The following is a 25,762-nucleotide window of genomic DNA, read 5'->3' on the forward strand; positions in this document are numbered from 1 at the left end:
TCAGATATAGTTTTCTTAAACACTCCAGTGTTTGTGATCTTTCTTAACTGAAATAAAAAAATCCGACGGTCGTCTGAGTGAGATATAAAATTACGTCTTCGCTGTGAAAAAGTTGTCTCATAATCTCAATGCCGTCTTTTTCACGTCGTAATCTTTAATAACGTATTAATCTTTGAACATCCATTTTCTTCAAGCTCTACGATAATGTAATATTTATTGATGTTCTTGGTTCCATGGACTAATCTACTAGGTCTTCCCAATTTTTTTCTGAAACTAGCCTTTTCTTGCCCAGTGGACATTAGCAGATAAAAAGTGTCTATTAAAGGCATCATACGTAAATACTTCCTTTCTTCCCTATGGGTTTTCATTACCTTTCTCGTTTCCTCGATGAGTCATTGTTCATCGACTCTTTCTTGTTGTTGATAAATTGTTAATAATTTCGTAACTTTTCAGATTGCCTCTCTTCTTCATCAATGCATATGTGTTTTGTAGTTTTTCGTGTGGGATTAATCAAAATAACTTTTTTTTTTTCTTTTTTTTTTCTTTTTTCTTTTTTTTAGCTAAACCCTGCCGATAACTTCGTTTCTCCTTGTCCCTTTCTATTTCACTGATCTAATTTGCTGAACATTCTTTATCCGTCTTCTTTCTAGTAATGCAAAGTAATTATTAATTAATCATACTCATAAAAAAAGAAACCCTCACTTATTTTTTAATTATAACTTTCACTGACCTTGGAGGGCATTACACGAGAGATATCAATTAATAAAACAGCCACACCAATGGTAATGATTAGAGGGACGGAACGAAGCCAGAGCATCAATAACAAATTATTCTATGATTTATGCATGAAATGGCTGACAGCGTGACTAAAAAAAAACACACAGAGGCCATTGTAGTACCGACTAACGAACTGGTCACCACCCGACATACAGCTACGTAGCCACCATCATGTATAAATTCATATGGTCAGTAATTCCAGCATTTATTCTGATCGTTGCTACAAAATCGCAGCCGGAAATACTCGTTGGGAATGTATCACTTTTTGGAACGAAGGGGTTTGTATTGGAGAGAGGAATGGCATGGAAAAAACAATACGTTAATAAGTAGGGGTAATCGTATTTCTCTCTCTCCCTCTCTCTCTCCTCTCTCTCTCTCTCTCTCTCTCTCTCTCAACTAATTTTGTCACGGTCTCCTCTCACATTTTGAGGAGCAAAACGTTAGTTAATTTTTAAATATGCGGAGAAATGATATTAACAGTCCGTGGTGCGTATTCACTATCTTTAATACACTGAACGAACTCTTTGCAGGCTATTTGCCAATCATAAAAAAGTAGCTGATGAACATGAAAAATGGAATAATTCTATGGGCACTGTTTGGAGAGATTGTTGGATTTAAGGTAAACCGTAAATGAGTTGTGATTTATTGGGAAAATTAAGAGCTTATTTGGACAGCTGATGAAATGTCAGAATGGTGAACGTGAAGGTGGAATTATATGACGTAATAAAGAGAGCGAACACACTAGCTGATTGAAGCATGGGGAAGACTGGAAGCTGCTGAAAGAACTGACTCTGAGCGCCACAGGAGGGAGTGAGCAATTTGGTGAACTTCACTGTATTACGAACATTGTTTGGTAACGAGAAGTGTTCAGCTAACTTTGTGTAGCTGCATAAAAAAGGTGAGGAAAATGGTAGCTCTTTGTGCTACGAAACAGTATATGAATAAGAAATTAACACGTAACAAGAAGAGATTAATTAGTACCGGTAATAAATAATGACAGACGATGTGTGTGTGTGTGTGTGTGTGTGTGTGTGTGTGTGTGTAATTCACCGGGTCGGTCAGGATCACTTGATGGTCGTGATCGTCAGCTTTTACCCTCCCGGAAGGGAGCTGGGAGCTCATATAGTCCGATCTAAGGGCAAGGCTGTGACCTCCACACACGCACACACCCGTCCCCTTGCTCAAGGGGGACAGTAACCACCCACTTCGTCAGTGAAACTTTTTCGCAACCTGAGCGAGGCGCGAACTCCCGTCCACCAGTTGGCAAGCGAGAGCGTTACCACTGCACCGTGTGTGTGTGTGTGTGTGTGTGTGTGTGTGTGCAGTAAGAAACAAAATAATAATCATCATCATCATCCGGACCTCCTTTCCCACCCTAGGGCAGGATGAGGAGCAGCAACGTCCAGACAACCCAAGTTTGCCCAGTCCAATGAACCACGCTTCCATCTACTCATCATTCAAGCCCCCGGAATCCTGGCTCTATCTGATAGGCCAAAAACTTTCACCACATTCTGTATTATGTTCAAGGCACATTGACACTGACGAAACAGAACTGTTAACGGAGATGACAGAGAGAATGTAAAGCGAAATTGAATGAATTTATTTCTGAATTGAAAGAAAACATGAAAAGAGAACTGTTTGATAAAAAATGAGAAGAGTTTAGTGAACAAATCAATGAAAGAGATAGCATACATTATAACCACAGGGATATCTGCTTGTTGACTCGTAAGAAGGTGTAGAGTACTGAGAGTACTGACTAAGAGGGCGAAGGCAGTTATAAAAAGTTCGCAGTGTAAAGAACACGTGGCATCGAATGCACCCATCAGATATTTGATTAGCAAATCTATCAGAGCGGTTTGCAACAAGAGTCTAAAAGTTACCTACGTATGCGCAGAAAGCATACAACTGAGTAGATTGGTCAGAACCTTGGATTGGACTCTGGTATGTGAACTAGGATAGTAGAATCAAATGAAGGATAGGCTGCAGGAGATCAAGGAGCACTGGGAATGGTGACTAGGGGCTGGAATGTGAGCTCGCTGCATGGCAGTATGTTAATTTTAACTCGATGTTACATTCGTGAAGAGTGCATGATAACAGAGTACCGTAGGGTAAGTGTGACCACAGTCGAAACAAGCTGTATCAGAGTGGCTATGGAGTGTCACGTAGGGTCAGTTGATCATAAGAAGTATTATTGTTATTGTGAAGAGGCTAATGAAGGAAAAAAAAAAACACCCTGAGGTGTTCGCACAAGTAAACATTATGAAAATATGGAAAATAGGAGAAGAATGAGTGGGAGATCAAGAACGAGGTGAAGGCATACGCTTATGTGCAAAAGTATGTAAGAGAGAGTGATGTGTCGTTGGAAAAGGGTCTATTACCTAGTAGGGACAGCAACGACTGGAGATCCTGACCAGTTCTTTCGTCTCAGGATGCGGCATCAGGCAAAAGAAAGGTAAACACGCACATAGGAAAAAAAGAAAGCTGTATGGAGGAGAATACCCAATGAAAGCTTACAGAAACCACTGTGAGGCGAAAGAAGAATTCTGCTTCGAAAACTGGGCGAAGTTTAGCGACTAGGTAAGATTCCAACAATACCAAATTATAACTGGGGCTTATATAGATTTTGGTCTGCTTTGTGTCAGTAAAAGCAGGAGAGGGAGAGAGAGAGAGAGAGACAGACAGACAGACAGACAGACAGACAGAGACAGAGACAGACAGACAGACAGACAGACAGAGACAGAGACAGACAGACAGACAGAGACAGAGACAGACAGACAGACAGATACTCGAGGTGGAAGTGGAACTGGAGTTAAGGAGAAAGGGGAAGAAATCAGAGAGAACAGAGTGAAAAAGAATAGGGGGAGGAGGAGAAAGGGAAGAAGAGTGGCGAGCTGAAAGTGGAGGAGAAAACTGAGAACCGAAAGGGTAATGGCAGAGAGACAGACAGACAGACAGAAACTGAGGTAGAGGGAGTGAGGTAATGGGAGTTTGACGAAGGGGTAACACAAAGAGAAGGAGAAAGAAATTGGCAGTGGATATTAGAAAACGGAATAAGAGAGAGGGAAAGGGAAATGTGGAGATGGATTGAGAGTTGAGAGGAGGAATGAAAGAAGGGGTTTGCCTTGAAAAGAGAGAGTAAAAGAATGGGAAGATACCTACGGTGGCAACATTCAATTGAGAAATAAAATCATTCTAAAAATAAAACTAAATAAGTGAGAAAGAGTACAAACTTTTATGAGATAGATATTTTATATGTATATAGATAGATAGATATACTGAGGGAGAGAGAGAGAGAGAGAGAGAGAGAGAGAGGGGGGGGGGCTCTCCCTGTTGCCTCTAACTTGCAAACATGGAGACAGGCAATAAAAGTTTGAGGCAAATGTAGGAGCTATGAAGACGCAATTTATGGCTGCACTGAATGTTGCCTCGGTGATCAAGTTCCAATGTTGGCCTGGAGGGTAGTGAGAGAACATTGTTGTACATGAATATTCTTCCCATTTTTTTTTTTTTTCTCTCTCTCTCTCTCTGCCCAAATATGTGCAGTTTTTCGTTACGTGAAAATATTATCAAGTATGGTCTCCCAGTTGTGAGGAAGGAACGGGTATAGCAAAGTCACTAGAAGCTCTGGATGGGGTCTTAACTGCTTTATCACGAACACAGAGATCCATGGATACAGACCACTGGATGGGTAGTGTGAGAAAGAGTCAGGATAAATGTTGTACAGGGAAGAAAGCATGTAAAGAAGAGAAGGAAAATCAGATAAGAAATAAAAGTGTAAATGAGAATCAGAAGTTTAAAAAAGTAGTAAAATGAGGTGCCAAGGAGAATGAATGGAGGAAAAAAATATTAAAGAGATGGAAGAAACAAAAAAGAAAAAAAGGAACGAGAAGATAGGGAAAGAAATGCAATGGGGCAGATATGTAAGAGAGAGAGAGAGAGAGAGAGAGAGTACGTATGAATGAATAGTGAAGTTGAGAAAAACAGAAGGAAAAGTCGTTTAAGACTGGGGAAAATACTAAAAGAAAAGTAAACTGATGAGAAGCAGGGAACGAGGTGGATGGAAAATGAGATGGAAGAATAGTCAATGGAAAGAAGTGAAGGGAAAGAAATGAAACTGAAGATAAGAAAGAGAAGAGAAAAAAAAAAAGAATTTGAAGAGAAAAAATTTCAGATGGAAGAATGAAACAAAATATATAAGAAATGAAAGGCGAAAAGAACAAGAGTAATAAGACAAGGTAGGCTACTGTCACGAAAAGGTGTACCGGTATAAAAAGTTCGGACAAAAAGGAAATGTGAGATTAAATGAGTTCAGAAATATATGATATGTGAGAAATGGAAACAGTAAGGAGAAGCATTAAGATATAAGAAAAAATAGTGAGATGGAAAATGGATTAAAAGATGAAAAAAAATGCAAAAAGAAAACGAAAGGGAAGTGAGAAACTGGCGAAAAAAAGAGACAGGTTGCAGGGGATTTGAACTAAAGTCATTAACAGAAAGTACTAATGCACCCACCTCATGAGTAGAATATGAGATGCAGCAATAATAAAGATGAGAATGTTGTGTAGAAAGAAGAGTATAAGGAGGTATGACATACAGGAAGAAGGAAAGAAGGATCATATCCGAAGAATAGCATGAATAATGGAGGAAGAAAATGTAGAAAAGAGAAAAACGGTTATAATTTAGCTGGGGAAATGAATAATGGTGGAAGACAGGGGGGTGAATGGCAGTTGTAGGTGAAAATGAGGTTTGGGGTGTGTGACGGATTTCACATGTTTTTGAAAGGAAGAATGAGTATTCATCGTACATGCGGGGAATGGAAAAGTTTGGGAAAGATAGGGGATCGTAGGCTTTTGTCAGCTGGTTATTTAGTTCTCATTAACGTAGTAATGGTTTCCCAGTTAGAGACCAATTGACTCAGAATTGACTGATTATAACGTGAATGAGAGCAGTGGAAATGAGTTATCTGAAAGGAGCACGTGGAGTTACATGGAAAGAAAGACTGACAATTGAGGAAGTAAAGGAGCGTTGTGGTGTGGATGTGGATGTGATAGAGTTAGGAGAAATACACTGAAATGGTTTGGCCATGTGAACAGCATGGAGAGTAAGAGACTGACGAGGAGAATGTAAGGTGGAGGGGAGGGGGAGAGGGACGGTGAGACTGAGGATGAGATGAAGAGATGGAGTAGAGAGGTCTATGAGAGTTAAGTGGAGCGCAGCGAAATGGCAGGGTACATGCAGACATGGAGGCGACGTTTTTTTTTTTTTAATGACCATCCCTTACGGGATTAAGGCATCTGGCAGGGTTTATACAGTATATATATATATATATATATATATATATATATATATATATATATATATATATATATATATATATACGAAGACAGAGATAGATATAGATAGATATATAGATGGGTAGATAGAAAGATGGCAAAAGAGCAGCTCGTCTGAAAATAACGTGATAAACAGGAAGGGATAAAAAAAAAAACTAGAATGATGGAAAACTGAAGAGGAAATGAGAGAAAAAAAGAGAAAACAAAAAATAGAAGCAAGAAGGGAGGGAAATAAAGAAAGAGATTTGCTGGGAAAATGACATGATTGAACATGCGATAAGCAGAACACCTGAAAATGGAATATTGACACAGATAATTCGGGAGGCAAAAATCAATGACTGATTCTCATCCAGTTTAATATGCTCCGCTGAGAGTAATGCTCCGCCTTTTGACATCATCGTGGAGTGTTACCAAGAACTGCCAGTAAAGTGGGTGTCTGATAAACTCATTTCTACTATGCAAACACACCGAGTTGTTCGTTCGGCTAACAGTTGAGTCAGCAGAAGATTATTAGTGATTCATTCACACTCTCTCTCTCTCTCTCTCTCTCTCTCTCTCTCTCTCTCTCGGCGATTGTAATATTTTTCTTGCAAACGGAGTTTGTTATGGAAAACTGACCATTGACGTCTGACCTGTCAAACTCTCCCTCACTTTTTCAACGTATTCTAAGGCGAAAATTGTTTTGAAATTTATGACAGCACTGTCATCACGTTTGCTTGCCTTTACGGTTACTCACTTGCATTTAAGATACTATAGTTTGCAATATACTAACCTTTTTAAATAAATATATGATGCACATTATTTTCTGGAATACTGTCGTGGAAATATATGAACTGATAACAACCTGCTCGAGGTCACACTTTCCCTCGAAGAACAGTATACTCCATCTATTTTCAGACGATTTTATTCGGATGTTGCAAAGAAAAAGTTGGGCCTATTTCAATTCGGTACTTTCCACTAGGCTAAACGGCAAAATATATAGCCAAAATCATTCAGCAAAAGTTTTATCATAGGATTTTCAGTCAAGTAGCTGTATCTCAACTAGTTACTGAGAAATTTCAGTTTCAACAAGAAGCGGTGCTAAGGCACAGCGAACCCGTCCCCTGCGGTCATATTAGTGCTGACGTATAAACACAACAGGATATCTAGTCAAAGATATCACATATCAGATTTGGATAAATCGAGTGAAAATTGACGATATTATGCTCATTTGAAATTTTAGGTCCGACCCACCTTACACTGACCCCCCTACCACTAATTGGAGGGTGACCCCCCTAATGAAATAAAGCATGTTATAGGAAGCAGATTTGAAAGATGTACCTTTAGGTTTTGGTTCCATGTCGATTTGAAGAATTTGAAAGGAGTTTTGGTGAAAAAACGCCTAAGCTTTGCCCCAGTTTGGCACAAAATTAAATCAGGTGATCGGAATGTCATAGCCCAACATCCCTAAAATTTAAGTCAAAATCGCATCAGTAGCTTTTATGTAAAGTTGTTTACAGATAGACAGATAGACAGACAGACAGACAAACTTATAAACAAACAAATATACAAACAACCAGACAGACAAACCGAGTGAAAGCAATAGGGTAAATTTGCAATTTTTAGAATAAAAATGAGTATATGACCCGTAACAATAGGTCAAGGTCATTTATATTTGGCCAAGGACTTGGGTTACCTTAGGGTACCTTCATGTATAATATCACCAAGATTAAAGAAAAAAAAAGTGCAAAGAAAAATAACTAGAACAATGTACGTGTCCTAAGGACAGTCATTAGTCTCAGCCTACTGTTCTCAGTGGAGGTCCTTGACTAACGGTCACTAAGACATGAACAGAACATCTAAATAGTGTTCATGTATCATGGTAGGGTACATTCTGTAGTAATTTAGTGGAATTTGGCCCAAGTTCGCCCTTCATAATCCTTGTCCAGGAAGGATTGAAATCTCTAGTAGACATGGACAACTTATTTTCTTTCTCTCATGCTACAGATGTGATTCTACCATGCCCTTCTACTGTGTATAAAGGATTTGGATTTTTTCCTATCAGCAATGGCCCATGCCAGGACACATAACCTGGATCCTGCATATTCTTTCCGCAGTCTCCAGTTCTGGAATCGTCGTGAGACTTTGAAGCGGGAATAGTATTAATACCAGCAAAAACAATAGTCTCCAACTGTGTAATAGGTGGAGACTAATAATAATACTGACGGAACCAAGAAGCATCGCCACTTATATGGAGAAGCATAATCATCATCATCATTATCATCATTCGGATCTCTTTTCCCATCATAGGGCAGGGTGAGGAGTAGCAACGTAAAGACAGACTAAGTTTGTCCAGTTCAATGGGCCACGCTTCCATTCACTCATCATTCAAGCCCAGGGAATCCTGGTTCCATCAGATAGGCCAAAAAAAATTCACAACGTTTTGTAGCTTCACATAAACTTCGCATATAAATATCAGATAGAGTCAATCCGAACGCTGTCGCGTTAAAAAAGGGATGCCAAATCCCTGGTTATGTGCTTCTCAGCACAAAATTCATTCGGCCAGCTCGGTCTCTTCTCAGTCCCTTAGCCTCTCCATTTCCATACTCCTCTTCCTCACACACTCATCCACCATATCCCTCCAGCTTTTCCTTGGTCTACCTCGCCTCCTCCCTCCTTCAAATTCGTTCAGATGCACCTTTTTCACTACTATTGTCATCTATTCTCGCCAAATGCCCAAACCATCTCAGTACACTCTCTTCGATTCTTGTGTCCACAGACTTCCTCTCCGCATCTTTCGCGAATCACATTATTCCGTATCCCATTCACTCTTTATACTCCATATACATTCCTCAGCAGTCCTATCTCCACTGCTCCCATTCTTGACTTTTCATTTTCATGCCATACTGTAGTCTCACATCCGTATGTTAAGGTTGACGCTAACACTCCTTCATGTAACCCTCGTGCAGCTGCAACACCCAAGCCTCTGTTTTTATCAAGGCCTTCATAGCACCAGCCACTTTCCTTCCTTGTGCCACTCTACTTTCCACTTCTTTTGCACATTTTCCCCTCATTTCTATCACTGCAGCCAGGTATTTGAACTCTCTCACCAATTCCTGTCTCTCTCCATTCAATTTAACATCATAATGGAAGTCACCTTCTCTCTCAATAACCATCACTTTACATTATTCTACATTTACTCTCAAAGCATGACGCTCACAGACGTCCACAAAACACTGCACTAGTCTGCCAATCTCTTCTCCGGTATTTGCAAGTAGCGCTGCATCATCAGCATACAACAAACTTGAGATACTCCATCCATCACAATTCATTATCAACGCCATCTCTCTCTCCATTACTCTTGTTTTTACTTCTCTCATCATCCCATATATATATATATATATATATATATATATATATATATATATATATATATATATATATATATATACACTGAACAATCATGAGGGCATCGCACAACCATCGTACGTCCACATTAATCGTGAGCCAGTCAGTTAGATGCCTATTTACCATTACACATGCCTCACTACCATCATAAAAACTCTGGACAGCACCTAGCAGCTTACCATCTACACCGTACATGCGAAAAGCCTTCCACAGTCCTTCTCTGTCTACTTTGTCGTATGCTTTTTCCAGATCCGTAAATGCTATAAACACCTTAAAGTCCTTCTCACAATCCTTCTCCACTATCTGTCTCACTGCAAATATTTGATCCACCCATCCTCTGCCACTCCTGAAGCCACCCTGTTCGTCACTCACAAGGACTTCTGATCTCTCTCTTACTTTCTCTTTAATAATTCTTCCATATACCTTCTGTGCCATATTCAATAGACTTATGCCTCAACAACTCCCTTGCACTCACTTATCACTGCCTTTTTCCACTCTACTAGCACAGTTTCACTCATCCATGCCTTCTTACATATCTTCAACAACTACCTCATTCCGCTCTCTCCACCAGACTAAATCACCTCTGCATACACCTCATCAACACAAGCTGCTTTCTCAATTTTCAACCACTTCACAATGTTCATCACCTTCGCAAGCGACACATTTCCTGACACTGCATTCCTTCACTGTACACACCCAAAACCAATCATGTAAACAGTCGCTTTGCTCTCTCCATTCCCATTCATCATACTTTCAAAATATTCTTTCCATCTGGTCCTTATTTCATCCCTATGTGTTAATAATCTACCACTTACATCCTTCACACTTTCACATTTAGTTCCACTGTCACTACATTTCTGCACTTCTTTCCAGAATAACTTCCTATTTTCAGAGTAGTTTGCATTAATTGTTCTTCCTAGATCATCATTTACCTCCTTCTTTTTCCTCTTCATTGTCTAATTACTTGCTTCTTGATCTCTGTATATTCATTTCTTATATCAAATGAACCCTGTCCCGTATCCACTCAAGCCACTTATTCCTCTTTTCCCTCGCTGGTTACTTAACTTCTTCATCCAACCATGCCGCACCTCTCTTCTTAGTTGTTACCCTTGACACACGGCACACGGCTTTAGCATTACTAACCAAGCAATCCGTGTATATTTTCCACAAGCTGTCCAGATCCACCTCCTTCCAATTCTCTGATTCTAACTGCACCCCTACTTTGGCCCTGTTTTAATCTGCCATTTTTGGACAGCTTCACGACTTTTAATCTCTCTACCTGACAGCTCCTCCCATTCTTGGTCTGCCTCACTGCTCTCAGCTTGATCTTGCACACCACAATCATATGATCTGACAAACCTCCACATCTTCCTCTCACTGCCCTCATATCAGAATCACTACCCAGCATCGATTTCACTACGTGCACATAATTAATCAGGCATCTTTGAACATGATCTCCATTCTCTCCATAGCACGTATATTTATTTGCACATGTGTTTCAAATAAGAATTACAAATGCACAATCTCCTTTCCAGACACATGTTCTTCAGTCGCTTCGCGTTATCATTGACTCATGGTACTCCATTATTACTCATTATATCGTTCACAGGACCAGTGCCTACTATACCATTCATATCGCCAATTATAATCACTTTAGAACGTCTGTCCATTTCTCCTGCTACCTCATCCAGCTCATCCCAAAACCTGTCTTTCTCTGTCTCAGTCCTGTCCTCACACAGTACATACACTACAGTCACTTTCACCTTAACAAACTTGAACTTACCATACATACATCTCGAGCTGACACATGTGTAATCTCTCATTCCACTGTGCCACGCTTCATTCATCAACAAATCAACTCCTTCCTTGCATCTTCCTCGCCCATTCACGCCCGCCCTTATACTGTACATTTTACACCCTCCCACTTCTCCACTTCACACCTTTTCTTCTTAGTTTCACACAATGCCATCACAGCATATCTCTCACTCTTGAATACATTCACCGCTCCCACCCTCTTGCTCTACTCATTCACGTCTCCCACATTCCACATGGCTATGCGAATCTGCCCATTTGGCTGGGGCCCTCGGCAGGTATTGGGCCATCCGAGGCTCTCCAAAACGTTTGCATAATTAAGTGATTTTAGATAGGGGTATCTGGGGGACACTGAATCCTGCTGGAAGCCCCGGTTATATGGTTACCACCCAGCGTAGTAAATGGTTTTCTGGGTACAGGAAACCATTTGCCTTGTCACTCAGTGTAGGGACCATAAGGCAACGCTAGAGTGAGTAAATGGATGATGGGTACTTAATAATAATAATAATAATAATAATCGTAAATGTGGGAGGAGTTACAGGTTAGTTTATTTCGATCAGTTGCCCATAAATTTGACGACTTTGACAGCCCATAAATTTGACAACTTTGACATTATTTCTCTGTGTACGCAAACGTAGCTGCAATGCTCAGCCCATTGCAAGGTACACCATCAGCTGTACAGTCCGTTTGCAGTGCAAACCATGCGTTACAACAAAACCTGTTTGTAATGCAGTAGTTTACATTACTAGGCACTATTCCGTGAACTCTTTTCACTTCGTTAGATATTTCTCAGCTCCTTCTTGCTTTCTCCAGACAACTCGTTTTAGGAGTGGGAGATCTTCTGAAATGGATGAGCTTGGATGCAGCCTTAGTTAACGGCTTCTCTACTAGAATCCTCTCCCCCTCCCCCCCAAAAAAAAAGAAAATGATGCTGTGGAATCATCATTTAAAAAGGACAGGTGCCTCACCTGATACAATAAATTAAGATACAACAGTACATTTGCTGGATGGGGGGGGGGGGGAAGCAAACAAGTGTTACTTACCCTCTTATGAGAAATTATTTTTCTTTCAAAGCCCGAACCCCCGGTCTTTTGCTTCTAATGAGGAAAAAAAATGAAGGACAGAGATGGATAGTTATACCGTGATGCCGCTCACATTAAAGGCCAAGTGAACGAGAAGGCTGCTGGGCGTTTAGGCGACCAAGCTTAAGTAACGAGAATATCCGCGTCTAGGCCAATAAACATTTGCATACACAATATCTACCTAACCCATGGGCTTGCGGACGATTCCGCCGTTGAATTAATGCATTGGAACAGAAACTAAATGGTACTGGTAATATCACCGAACCCACCAGGAGGAGCGTGGGTGCAACTGAATTTAGCCTCTAGTGTCATTGGGGATTATACGTATAGATTAGGGGTTGGTTTACCTTGACGCATATGCTGCAAAGTATGAAAGAAGAACAATAAAACTAGAAAGCAGACAGAAAGATATATAGAAAGATATAAAGAAATAATTATAAAATAGAGATGGATGTACAAATAGACCAACGGACAGACATGTAAATATAAACAATTTTTTTTAGAAAGAATACAGTTGAAGAAGAGGGAAAGAAAAAGGTGTCATAATTGTTTCTTACACGTGAAACAGTGTTTGTTTAGGTATATCTGCTGCAAAATATAAATGAATAAAGAGTTAGAAAAACAGGATAGTAATGAGCAACGAGGTTTAAGAGGCACAAGGAAAAGGCATGTCATCGGTGCTTTTAGGTACAATTTTCTGTTGTATAGGTTGACGCATCTCCATCACTCTGTAACATAAGAAATAAGAAGACAGAAATCTGCTAGACAAATGAAATGATATACAGAAAACAAGACCGACAGACACGTAAGGTGATACAGATAGATAGATAGTTAAACTGATAGATAGACAGAGGGATAGATATGTAGATAGATGGATGGACAGAATAGACAGATAGATGGATGCAAAAATAGATAGATAGGCAGATAGAAAAGTGTCATAAAAACAAGAGGGAAAGGAGATGTCGGTGGTGTTTTTAAGGCTTAGGTCTCTGATTACTTAGGTAGACGCATCTACTTCAGACTACAGAAGGAAAAAGAAAGAAAAGATAAACAGGAATGTGGAAAGATATGTAGAAAAAGATAAACATATATATAAGTAAACCGATGGATAAACAGTGATAAAGAAACAAAATTTTAAAAGGAAGAAAAAAAATCTGGAGGGGTTGGCTAAGACGTGCATGTTCAAGTAAACTGAACCAATTCATTACGATTTCGCCATTAAGCAGTTTATTCGTGTTGCTGGTAACTACTTTATTCAATATTGTAGATCCCCAAGTAGTGATGGGATTAATAAAGACTGACCCAAATATCCCCAGTTGTAAAAGTCTGTCATAAACTGAATGAAATCGTTTTGAGGTAACAAGAATAATGTACTGTATATGTGAGATCTTGTCGGTGAAGAGTTACTCTCTAGTCACATATTTTCATAGCATTGGTGGTTTTGTAGCACTTCTTTCTTATATATCTCGCATATTGCTACTTGAAATTGTGTTGTATGTTGTTTATTGTTGTTTTATATATCGAAATAATTCGCTTTATTACGTTATAGTGCGAGGACCTTAAACCTTTTAGTTCAGTTGATAACCAGTGTGATCGGAATGGAAGGTGATTTGACTCTTAACGAGAATCATTCCTATCTAAAATTGAAATTTTATCAGATTTCTTGCAACCACGAATAGTACTCAAATTGTGGGACTGGCCCAGATCTGTCTGGTAAAGGCAAACGGAATGTAACCAGAATATAATTCTTTGTCACGTGTAAATGGGCGCGCGAATTGGCGTACACGTCCATTGCCGAAAAAAAGGAAGAAGGGAAGAGCCAGATAAACATCAGAAATGAGAAAGGAGACATCAAGAAGGAAAGGGATGGACGGATGGAGGAAGACACGAAGAAAATTAGATGAGCAAGAGGGAAAAATGAAAGGACGAATAATTTCATCCGTACTAAATGCTCTCAACTCTCCATCTCGAATTCTTCCCTCTCCTTTTGGCACCTTGCGAAAAACCTTTCTAACAACTTTGCTTCATCATCCTTCCCTCCTATTTTCTACTCTGATGGCTCTGCAGGTATTTTATTTTTTTACTAATAAAGCAGATCTCTTCGCTCAGACTTTCTCCTCCAGTTCCACCTTAGACGATCCGGTGCTGTTCCTCCATCACATCCCCCCTCTGACCACCTCATGGCTGACATTAAAATTTCTTCAGATGATGTATTTTCTGCCATCATTGGCCTCAATATTAACAAGGCATGTGGGCCTGATGGAGTCCCTCCTGTTGTTCTCAAGAACTGTGCTTCTGTGCTTAAACCCTGCCTAGGTAAACTCTTTTGCCTTTGTCTATCAACTTGTACCTTTCCTTCTTGTTGGAAGTTTGCTCTTATTCAGCCAGTCCCAATGAAGGGTGACCATTCCCAATCCTCTGATTATCGTCCAAATGCATTAACATCCTGTATTTCAAAAGTTTTCGAGTCAATTCTTAATATAAAAATTTCAAGGCATCTTTCCTATCACAACTTTCTTTCTGATCGTCAGTATGAATTCCGTCTGGGACGCTCCACTGGCGATCTTCTCACCTATCTTTCAGACTCCTGGTCATCCTCCTTTCGGGACTTTGGCGAAAGCTTTGCCATTGTACGTGACATCTCAAAGGCTATCGATCGCGTCGGGCATAAATCTTAAATTTCCAGACTGCCCTCCTACGGTTTCTATCTTTCTATCTGTGCCTTCTATAGCCGCTGTTGTAGACGGCCATCGTTCTTCTCCTAGACCTACCAACAGTGGTGCTCCTCAGGGCTTTGTTCTATCACCAACTCTCTTCCTTTTATTCATCAATGACCTAAGCTGTACATCTAACCCTATCCACTTGTACGCTGATGACGCCACCCTTCACCTTTCCATTCGGTTCCCGCAACGTCCATCTCAACAGGTACTTCAACAAGCAGGGGATGAGGCTATGGCACACCTAATATCTGACTTGGCTCATGTCTCAGACTGGGGTAAAAATAATCTCGTTGTTTTTAATGCATCAAAGACTCAGTTTTTACACCTACCAACTTGACACAATCTTCCACAGGTGCAATGGCAAAGCCTTCACCAAAGTCCCGAAAGGGAGATGACCAGGAATCTGAAAGATAGGTGAGAAGGTCGTCATTGTAGCGTCTCTGACGGAACCCATACTGACGATCAGAGAGAAGGCTGTGATAGGAAAGATTCTTTAAAATGTTTTATTAAGAATTGACTCAAAAACTTTTGAAATACAGGATGTTAAAGCAATTGGACAATAGAGGGATGGGAATGGTCACCCTTCTTTGGGACTGGCTGAATGAGAGCAAACTTCCAGCAAGAAGGAAAAGTACATGTATACAGACAAAGGCGAAATAGTTTACCTAGGCAGGGTGTAAGCACTGAAGCACAGTTCTTGAGGACAACAGGAGGGACTCCACCAGGCCCATATGCCTTGTTAGTATTGAGGCCAGTGATGGCAGAAAATACATCAGCTGATGACATTTTAATGTCAGCCATGAGGAGGTCAGAGGGGGGATGTGATGGAGGAACAGCACCGGAATCGTCTAAGGTGGAATAAGAGGAGAAAGTCTGAGCGAAGAGATCTGCTTTATCAGAAGAAGAAATAGCTACAGACCCATCAGAGTAGAAAAGAGGAGGGAAGGATGATGAGCTAAAGTTGTTAGAAAGGTTTTTGGCAAGGTGCCAGAAAGAGCAGGAAGAATTCGAGTTGGAGAGCTGAGAGCATTTAGTATGGATGAAATTATTTTTAACAGAGCGAAGAACAGACTTAGCACGATTCCGGGTAGAAACATAAAGAAGATGTGGTTCAGGGGTGGGATGGCTCCGGTACCTTTTATAGGCCCTTTCCTTGTTGTGGACAGCATTAGAACAAGCATGATTAAACCAAGGCTTTCTTGCATTAGTCAAAGGATATGAGAACGGACTGTATGGTTCCATACCTGAGAGAATAACCTCCGTAATGGGCAAGGCACACCCAAATGGCTTCCGGCCATGGAAGCAATAATAAGTCCATGGAAAATCAAAGAAGTACTGCATGAGGTCCTCCCAATCTGCAGCTCCAAAATGCCACAGATGACATCTCTTTGGACGGTCCACAGGCCATACCGGAGCGATAGGACAGATTAAGGTAATAAGGTTGTGATCGGAGGAGCCCAACGGAGAGGAAAGATTAATAGTGTAAGCAGAATGATTAGTTGTAAGGAAGAGGTCAAGAATATTGGAGCTCTCTCCAAGGTGGTCAGGGATACGGGTATGGTGCTGTACAAGCTGCTCTACATCATTAAGGATAGAAAAGATGTAGGCTTGTTCACCAGGTGGATCAGTGAAAGGAGAGGAGAACCAAAGGTGGTGGTGAACATTGAAATCTCCTAGAATGGAGATTTCAGAGAAAGGAGAAATGGATAGAATGTGTTCCATCTTAGAAGCAAGATAGTCGAAGAATTTTTCATAGTCAGTAGAATTAGGAGATGAGTAAACAGAGCAGATATATTTAGTCAGAGAATGACGAGAAAGTCGAAGCCAGAGGGTAGAATATTCAGAAGAATCAAGTTCAGGAATATGAGAGCAAGATAAATCGTTGTATACATATACACAACAGCCACCTTTGGCTTTGAAATGACTATAGAGAAAGTAGGAGGAATCAGAAAAGAGTTTGCTGTAAGCTGCCTCAGACAGTTGAGTCTCTGTCAAGATGAGAAGGTGAGGTCTAGAGGAGGAGAGGTGGTGTTCGACAAAGAGAGAGTTAGAGGAAAGACCTTAAATGTTGCAGAAATAAAGAAGTGAGTCAGATAATGATTCCAGGCAACTCTGAGTCGTCACCTGGAGAGGGGCGGATGGTGGGGGAATTTATTTTCCCCCCTCCCCCGCTTGGGGACTCCGAGGCCTGATTTACTAATGCCATTTTTCCTTTTCAATTTTCAAAAGGAGGTGTAGTGGGTACTGAGCATGTAGTTTGGTGTTGACAGTTAGAAAAATATGTATTGGTAAACATGCTGGCCTTTTCTCTGTGTTACTGAAACACTGAAAAAGTTCAGCAAAAGGGGATGATCAGGAACTAGTCCCGAGGGCTGATGAACCGGGAGCTCCAGCTCTCCCTGTCATCAGCTTTCCATCCACCTTGGGAGTACTGACCTGCCCGACTAGAAGCAACAATAACTAGTAGACTAAAACTAGAGGAAGATAGACGAAATTAGACATAGGAACCAGGAGAGTGAAAGATGAGACAACTAAAGAAGGGAAGGATGTTAGGATAACACAGTGAGGCTATGAGAAATGAGGGTTACTGCGTAAAATGAGCTGGAGGAAGAAGAGTCACAGTAAATGAACAATAGTCTATTAGCTCTGATGTACTGAAGAAAACTTCTCTTCATTCGTCCACACGGCTATAAAGAATGTATGAAAATAAAATTAATGCTGTACTGTGATGGTGGACTCTGGAGGTAGGGACGGTATCATGGGGTGCTCGGCTTTAACTTGATCCCCTGCCGGTCTCCTTGATTTTACCCCTACCACTTCCCCTGCCTTTCCCTTTCCACACTCCCCACATCTATCCAGTTCTCCTTGCCCCTTACCAGTGACACCCTTTCTGCCTGTCAATGTCCCATTCTCTTCTCTTGTTTTTTCCATACCAATGGTACTCCTCTTATCTCTTCATGTAACTCCTTGCATTATCCTTGGTACTCTCCCTGCCTCTTTCTGGTGCCCTTCCTGCCATTTCTCCTATGTCTAGCCTCCCTGCACCTATTAACTTTTATCCTCTTTGCGGTTTCACTCTGTCTCAAACCCCATGCTTCTCCCTGCCCCAAACTACCTATCTCCTACTGCTCTCATTGGTACTCCCACTACTTCTTCCTGGTTGTCTCCTCAGCCCTTTCCTATTACTCCCCCTACCTTTCCCTGGTACTCTTCTGCCACTACCTTGCTTCTCCCCTATCACACTCTCTGAGTGTATCTGTTTCTTGTCTTTCTTCTCTGCCACTTAGCCCCTTACACTTGCACTCCTCTTCCTTCTCCGTGTTCACAAGCAGCTACCTCTCTCTTCATCTCCCTGCCACACTTCTTGTCACTTCCCTTGTCATTATACAAGATTCCATACTGACTTATTGTTCTTTTCACTGCTGCTTTCTCTGCCTTTCATTTATATTTGATCCACCGTTGTTCTTGCTGTACTTTCTCCATTCCTCTCCCTTTGGCTAAATATTTTTTTCGGAATTCTCTCCTTCTTTTCTCCGCTTTTCCCCCTTCTCCAGTTGGCAACTCACTTTCATTCTCCCTACTGACTTCTGGCTCACCCTTGCCTCTACTTCTTGCCTACCTTACTGTGCCTCATCCTCTCGTTCACCTTTCCTGTTTACCGGGTTGCCTCTGTCGTCCCTGCTCGGCCTTCATATAACCATCTTCTTCCCCACTTTTGACTTCACTTTCTTCGGTGCCTACTTCCTCCTGCTTCTCCCTACCATTCCCTTGTCTTTTCATGTGAGTCCCTGCCTTCTCCTCCCACTGCCTTACAAATAGCTGTTTCCCTCAGACACACCATCCCACAGCACACTACAACACAACACACAACACCACACGGCGGTACACAACACATTCTACCACACTACCACAGAACTTTTCACTACACCACACCACACAACACCACCCACTACAATACGACACACCAATCAACAATTCACACACCACAACACTCCACACAACACCACATCACACTACACCGCACCGCACTACACCACACCACACTACACCACACCACACCACACCACACTATACCTCACCATACCATGCCATGTTTCACCACACCTACCACATCGCATTACGTCACACAATTCCGCATCACACGTGCCTCATCAACATCACGCCAAATTATACAACATCTCATCTCGCCACCCATACCACGCCAGATCACACCAAACCTCTCCCAGATACACATCAATCTCCCCACAGCACACCAAATAACTGCATCACAGTACATCATAGCACAGCACACCATGCCACTTCACACACCATACCACACCACTCTTCACTACAACTTATCACATTACATCGCGCCACACCACACCACACTTCACAACGCTACAACCCACCATACCACACCGCACAACAGCACACTGCAATACACCACTCCGCACCAGACCAGTCCACATCATATCACATCACATGCATCACATCGGCCCCATCAGCATCACATTACAACACATCATAACTGCCCCTTCCATCTTCTCCCGTGCCATGTGTTGGTCCTGCTCCCGTCTTTTCCAAGCTTTATAACCCCCAAAGATACTCGGTGAAAGTTAGGTAAACCGTAAAAATTACCAAGTTATGCTCCCCATGCACGCGCCTCTGTGCTCAAGTCAGCGCGAGAATATATCCCGACTTACCTCGTACACATTTTTTATTTTCACAGACTCCTCGTATTTGTTCAGAATGAAATACATCACTTGAGAAAAAAAGGGAATGTCAGATATATTTGATATTCGCTGCCTGCAATTTATCACAGAAATGTTTTCCTGGATCTGTAGCTATCCAAATGTTTTCAAATAAGCCCTTATAAAATGTAGGTCTTTTCCTGTATCTGGAATTATGCACATGTCTAATAAACCATATACGGTGTATATATATATATATATATATATATATATATATATATATATATATATATATATATATATATACACACACACACAGAGAGAGAGAGAGAGAGAGAGAAAGAGAGAATGTACGATTTTAACATTATTTTGTCCTTTTCACGAATTAATTCGAAGCCCTTGCCATGGATGTGGAAAACTTTACAAGTCTAAAGAAAAATGTAGAAACTGATAACATAATTATAATTTTACATCTGGCCATTGTTCAGGGATGTTTCCGTAAAATATTTCGTATTTATATAAGAGTCTTCAACAAAGAAAGAACGAAAACTCCAATTTATCATATGCCATGAAATGCATAACTATGGACCGTGCAATACTTCACTAAGGAAGAACAAAAATGACTGAATTTCTAAAATTCACACACAGAATTGCTCTGTTCATATATATATTTAATTTGTACAGAGGACTTTATACAGGTATGTTTGTATGGAAAAATGGAATGTAGATAGTCAATGGATATATGAAGAAGATGAAGAATGAGAGACTAACTAGAAAAATGGGCCTATATATTTGTGAATGGGAAGGAGACGTAAAACCGAGGGTGTGACGATGAACGGAAGGGAATGAGTGACATTCTGTGTATAAATAAGAGAATGTGAAGGTGTGCACTGGATGCGAGTGTATACAAAGGTTGGGGGAGTGGACTTTCTGACCACCACTTGGTGGTGGCGAAAGTCAAGGTACAAATACTGGATAAGTGGAAGGAGAGATAGGCAGGACAAAGTAGTCCATGCGGTAGAGAGGTGGCCTGCAGTCCTAACGGACCCAGGTTCGAATCCCGGCTGGGGCAGGGAACAGTTTAAGGATTTGAATTTCATTAAATCAGGCTTTACTGATCTACCAGAAGACCCGCCGACATGTCGTGAAAATACCCCCGCTAATACCAATACACCAGTCCTGTATGAGACAGCCCTAGCATGTATTCAATATGGACGGTGGGTGTTAGCGCCGAAGTGGTGACATGTAGAGGTGTATGGTATGTAGGAGGACTGCTGGGCCTTGATAGCAGGCTGTGAAGCCTATGCCCTGAGTCGGACACTAAAAAAAAAAAAAAAAAAAAAAAAAAAAAACAGGGTAGAAAGGTCGAAAAAGAATGAAAAAAGGGCCGAATGTAAGAGAGAAGTTGATGAGCGACAGGGTAAATATGTTTTGGAGCTGATCGGAGAGGTGGAAGGTGTGTGCAAGATATTCACAGAATGAATTCGTGCAGCATGTGAGATGGTGAAAGGCGAGAAGAGAAGACGAAACGGGGTGTAAAGAACAGCATAGTGGAATGAAGAGGTAAGGCAACCTGTGGAGCAAAAGAGGAAAGTATATAGTGAGTGAATGGGAAGCAGAGGCATGGAGGAAGCTGGGAGACAGAAGAAAGAGTTAAATGTAGAGAATAATATAGAAGTAAAACGATTAGTAAGAGAAAGTAAGAAGAAAGTTGATGAGGAATTGGAAGGAATTTAAGTGTTTAGTGGATGGAATGTAAGAGAGTGTTCTGGAAGGAGGTAAAGAGAGTTTGAAAGGTGATCAAGAAGATAGTAGGGGAATGAAAAATAAATATGGTAGATAGTTAGTGGAGAAGGGAGAAAAAGTGAGCAGATGGAGAGAACATTTTAAGGAACTGTTAAACGTAGAAAATTAAAGATGTGCGAGTATAAGTGGCTGGGGAATGGCTGTGAGGAGGAGGGAGCTGAGAAAGGAGAAAGAGATCAGTTGGATGGAAACAGTGGAAACAATGGAGAAAAGCGAAATGGGGAAAGCCCCAGGAAGTGTAGGAGTGTATGATGAAATGCTGATGCGCGATGGGGAGATAGTAGTGGAATGGATACGGAAAATCTGCAGATTGGCCTGGGAGGAATGTTAAGTCCTGGAAGATTGGAGGGCAAGTATAATTAGTCCCCTACACAAAGGAAAGGGGGAGAAAGAAGTGTGTGGTAATCACAGAAACATTTGCTTTCTCAATGTAATAGGCAAAGTATATGGTAGGATACTAACAGCGTTAGGGAAATAACAGAAGAGCAGAGATGTTTGAGGAAGGAAAGAGGATGTGTAGACCAGATATTCATCCTAAGATATTCTGTGGAAAAATTTCTAGAGAAAGGAAACAAGTTGAATGCGATAACAGATTTGGAGAAAGAATATGACAGAGTGGATGGGCAAGGAATGTGGAAAATATAGAATACGAGTATATGGAGTAACTGCGAAGTTATTGAATGAAGAGTACGTATGTGGGTGCTAAGACTGCAGTGCGTGTGGATAGTGAATTGAGTGAATTTTTCTATTTGACTGTTGGATTGAAACAAGGATGTGTCTTTCTCAGTGGATGCCTCCGTGGTTGTACAGCCTGTGGATGGAGTTAGAGACACAAGGTAGAGCAGTGGATGTTGGAGCGGTCCTAATGAGAAAGGGCAGCGTTTGGAAGCTTCCTGTTCTGTTGTTTGCAGATGATAATGTATTGCTAAGTGAAAACGAAGGGAAAATGCAAGGCCTGACGAATGAGTTTGGGAAAGAGTTTAAGAAACGGAATCTAAAGGTGAATGAGGGGAAAAGTTAAGTTATGGTCTTCGACAGGAATGAAATCATTGAATGCACAGTAAGGTGGCTGGTGAGGAAGTGGAAAATTTGAGTACATTTAAGTACTTGGGTAGTGTGATGAGTAACGATGGAAGTTTAGAGTATGAAGTCCATGAAAAGGTATAGCAAGGAAGAAAGGTTGTTGGTTCTTTGAAAGTAGTGATAATGAATAGGGAACTGAGCATGGAAGTGAAAAGGCAGCTGCTTAATACTGTTGTGATACCAGTTCTAATGTATAGAAGCGAACCTTGAACCTTGTTGGAAGGACACAAGTCAAGAGCATGTGGTGTTGCACGGGGAGGCAGATTGACATGTGGTGAAGGAACGTTGTGGTGTGATAATGCGTTAGGAGAAATAAACTGAGGTGGTGTGGCAGCGTGAAGAAGATGGAGAGAGAGAGACTAATGAGGAGGGTGTATATGAGTGAGTTTGAAGGAGGGAGTGGGAGAAGGAGACCGAGGATGAGATGGAGGGATGGAGTGGAGAAGTATGTGAGAGACGGGGGTGTAAGCTACGGGAAGGGCAACGAAATGGAAGGGATCAGGACGACATTTGGGCGATTTGTTTATGGCCACCCCTTAAGGGAATGAGGTGTCTTGCTATAAATGGAAATTATGCAGAAATGATTTTTTCTACTTTTAGGTCAGAATAGGTCACTGTGGGGTCAACAATGATATGGAAACAAATATAACAGTATTTGCGAGCTTTTAACGATGGAAAGGCTATTAGTTAGACCCGCAAAGTTTTGCGGGCAAATATATATATATATATATATATATATATATATATATATATATATATATATATATATATATATATATATATATATATATATTAGGGTTATTATTATTTTTTTTTAATTAAAGGTAGCCTGGATCACAAACTGATGAACTTTTGTTTAAAAACACACACAAAAAGCCCTTGTTCTTCTCAGTTCTTAAAAAAGGTCACCCCTAAATAAAAAAAATGGATTACGATATATTTAACGTTACCATAAGCAAGTTTTATCACTTTCTTAATCTTTATATAGATTTTTTAAACAATTTTATAGACTCACAGAAGATTTTAGAACTGTGTAGAGCTTTCTAGAATAGTTTGTAATATTTGACTATGGTTTAACATTGTTTAGAACATTCGAGACTAATATAAATATTATAATATGGGACGCAGTTTTCAACATCTAACAGTTATCATCGTAGTTTACAGGTGAACAGTAAGCAAAATAATTGCTTAGTGTGTTACTGTTATATATTGAATACTTTTGTTTTTCAGATAAGCATGATGTCGCACAAAAGATACTATCGTACAGAAGAACAAGGATGTCTGGACGAATAATTTGGTGCGGTTCCAGCAGTTATATACAGTAGAAGAAGAGGACTTGTGCCTTTGGAAGAATCTTCATTAGAAGAAGAAGGCAGAATGCCAATTTGCCAAACCATATGCAAGTTGTTGGAAGTTACCAGTTTCTTGGAGCAAAAAACAAATTAAGAAAAGAACGAATAGTCGAAACTCCCAAAGAAGTTACAAAATATGGGAGAATTAATTGACCTTTCTACATGTGTCAGATCAATCAATACAAGCAAAGCTTGGCAAGGTGCTAAAGTCGTACGATGAATATGTCAAGAGGGGAAAATATGATGCCTTAAATAAACTTTTGGATATCACAAAAGTAAATGGTCAATGGTTGTCCACTGAAGATTTTTTTTTATGCAAGAAAGAAGGAACCAAAGGCCAGGAGCCCACAAACCGTTCCTTCCAAGAAAAGAAAACAAAAACAATACAAAAGAGAGCCAAATTCAAGATCCATTCATTTCGAGATGCCTGGATACACTGCATTTGAAAGACTGGAGATCATAGGAAGTAGGAAATACAGACAGAGGGGGACAGTTCCAAAGCTGACCTGTTGCATAAATTAAGGACTAGAAGTAACGGTTAACTCTTGCATTAGAGAGTTGGACAGAAAAGGGATGAGAGTTTGTTGCTAGACGGGCGTTACGTACCCATCGTTGAGGTGGACGGATGCAAGCAGACAGTTCAGAGGAGCAGTGACCATTGAAGCAGCGATAGAAAAGAGATAAAAATGCAATAGTGCGGAAAGAGACAGAGGTTGGAGGGAGCCAGTAAGAGGAGAGTTAATGAGACGAAAAGCATTTGACCCCACCCTATTGTGAACAGCCGTATGTGGGAAGCCTCCCACACATGAGAGTTGTACTCTACACAGGGGCGAATAAAACACATGTATAAAGTCAACAACTGTGCAGGGGTAAAGAAGGTATGGAGTCGGCTTTGCACACCCAATATCTTAAAGCAGATTTTACAAGAGATGCAATATGATCTTTCCAAGAAAAGTCCCCAGTGAATGAAACCCCAAGCATATTCAAGGATGATGCAGGATTCAGCTGGATATTATTAAACATTAGTGCAAAGTAAAGGAGTGGGGTTCTCAACAGGTCAGTAAAGAAACCATTCACCCTTCAAAAAAACGAAAACTGCCTGATGAACCTATATTACCATCAACATCTTACGATCTTACATCTAGTGGTAGTTGCACTGAATCTGATGATAGCGAATATAAGGATGAAGATGAGATTAATTATCCACCAACCAGAAAACACAACAGAAGTAAAGTTGCAACTAACTTGGTTACATCCGCTGGAGTACTGACAATTAAAGCTGCTAAAATATACAAACAACTGTCACAGGATGGTGCTGACATTCCAGTTCCAAATCAAGCAGCAATTTACAAGTCAGTATACAAAGACGCTGCTACACTGAAGGACGATATGATTGAAAAGTTACAGTTGGAATCATGGTCTTTACATTTCGATGGAAAGTAAACTGATGAAAATGAGTACCACGTAGTACTACTTAAAAATGAAAGAAACGAAATAATATTGGATGCATTGCGTTTGGAAAATGGCAAGGCTGAAACTATTGCTGAGGGATCTGCAAAAGTTATTGATGCATACAACTTATGGCATGATCACTGCTGATACCACTAGCGTTAACACTGGGAAAAAGAGTGGAGTTGTTGTCAGATTATAACAAATGTTCTAGGATAAGAGTTTCAACAAAAAACAATTTATCGGTTGTCAGCTTCACATTTAGAACAGGATTCTTCGTTTGGTGATGGA

The sequence above is a fragment of the Coenobita brevimanus genome, chromosome 100, assembly GCF_032717465.1.
Source record: "Coenobita brevimanus isolate Jiangsu-jjx chromosome 100, ASM3271746v2, whole genome shotgun sequence".
Classification (NCBI taxonomy): Eukaryota; Metazoa; Arthropoda; class Malacostraca; order Decapoda; family Coenobitidae; genus Coenobita; species Coenobita brevimanus.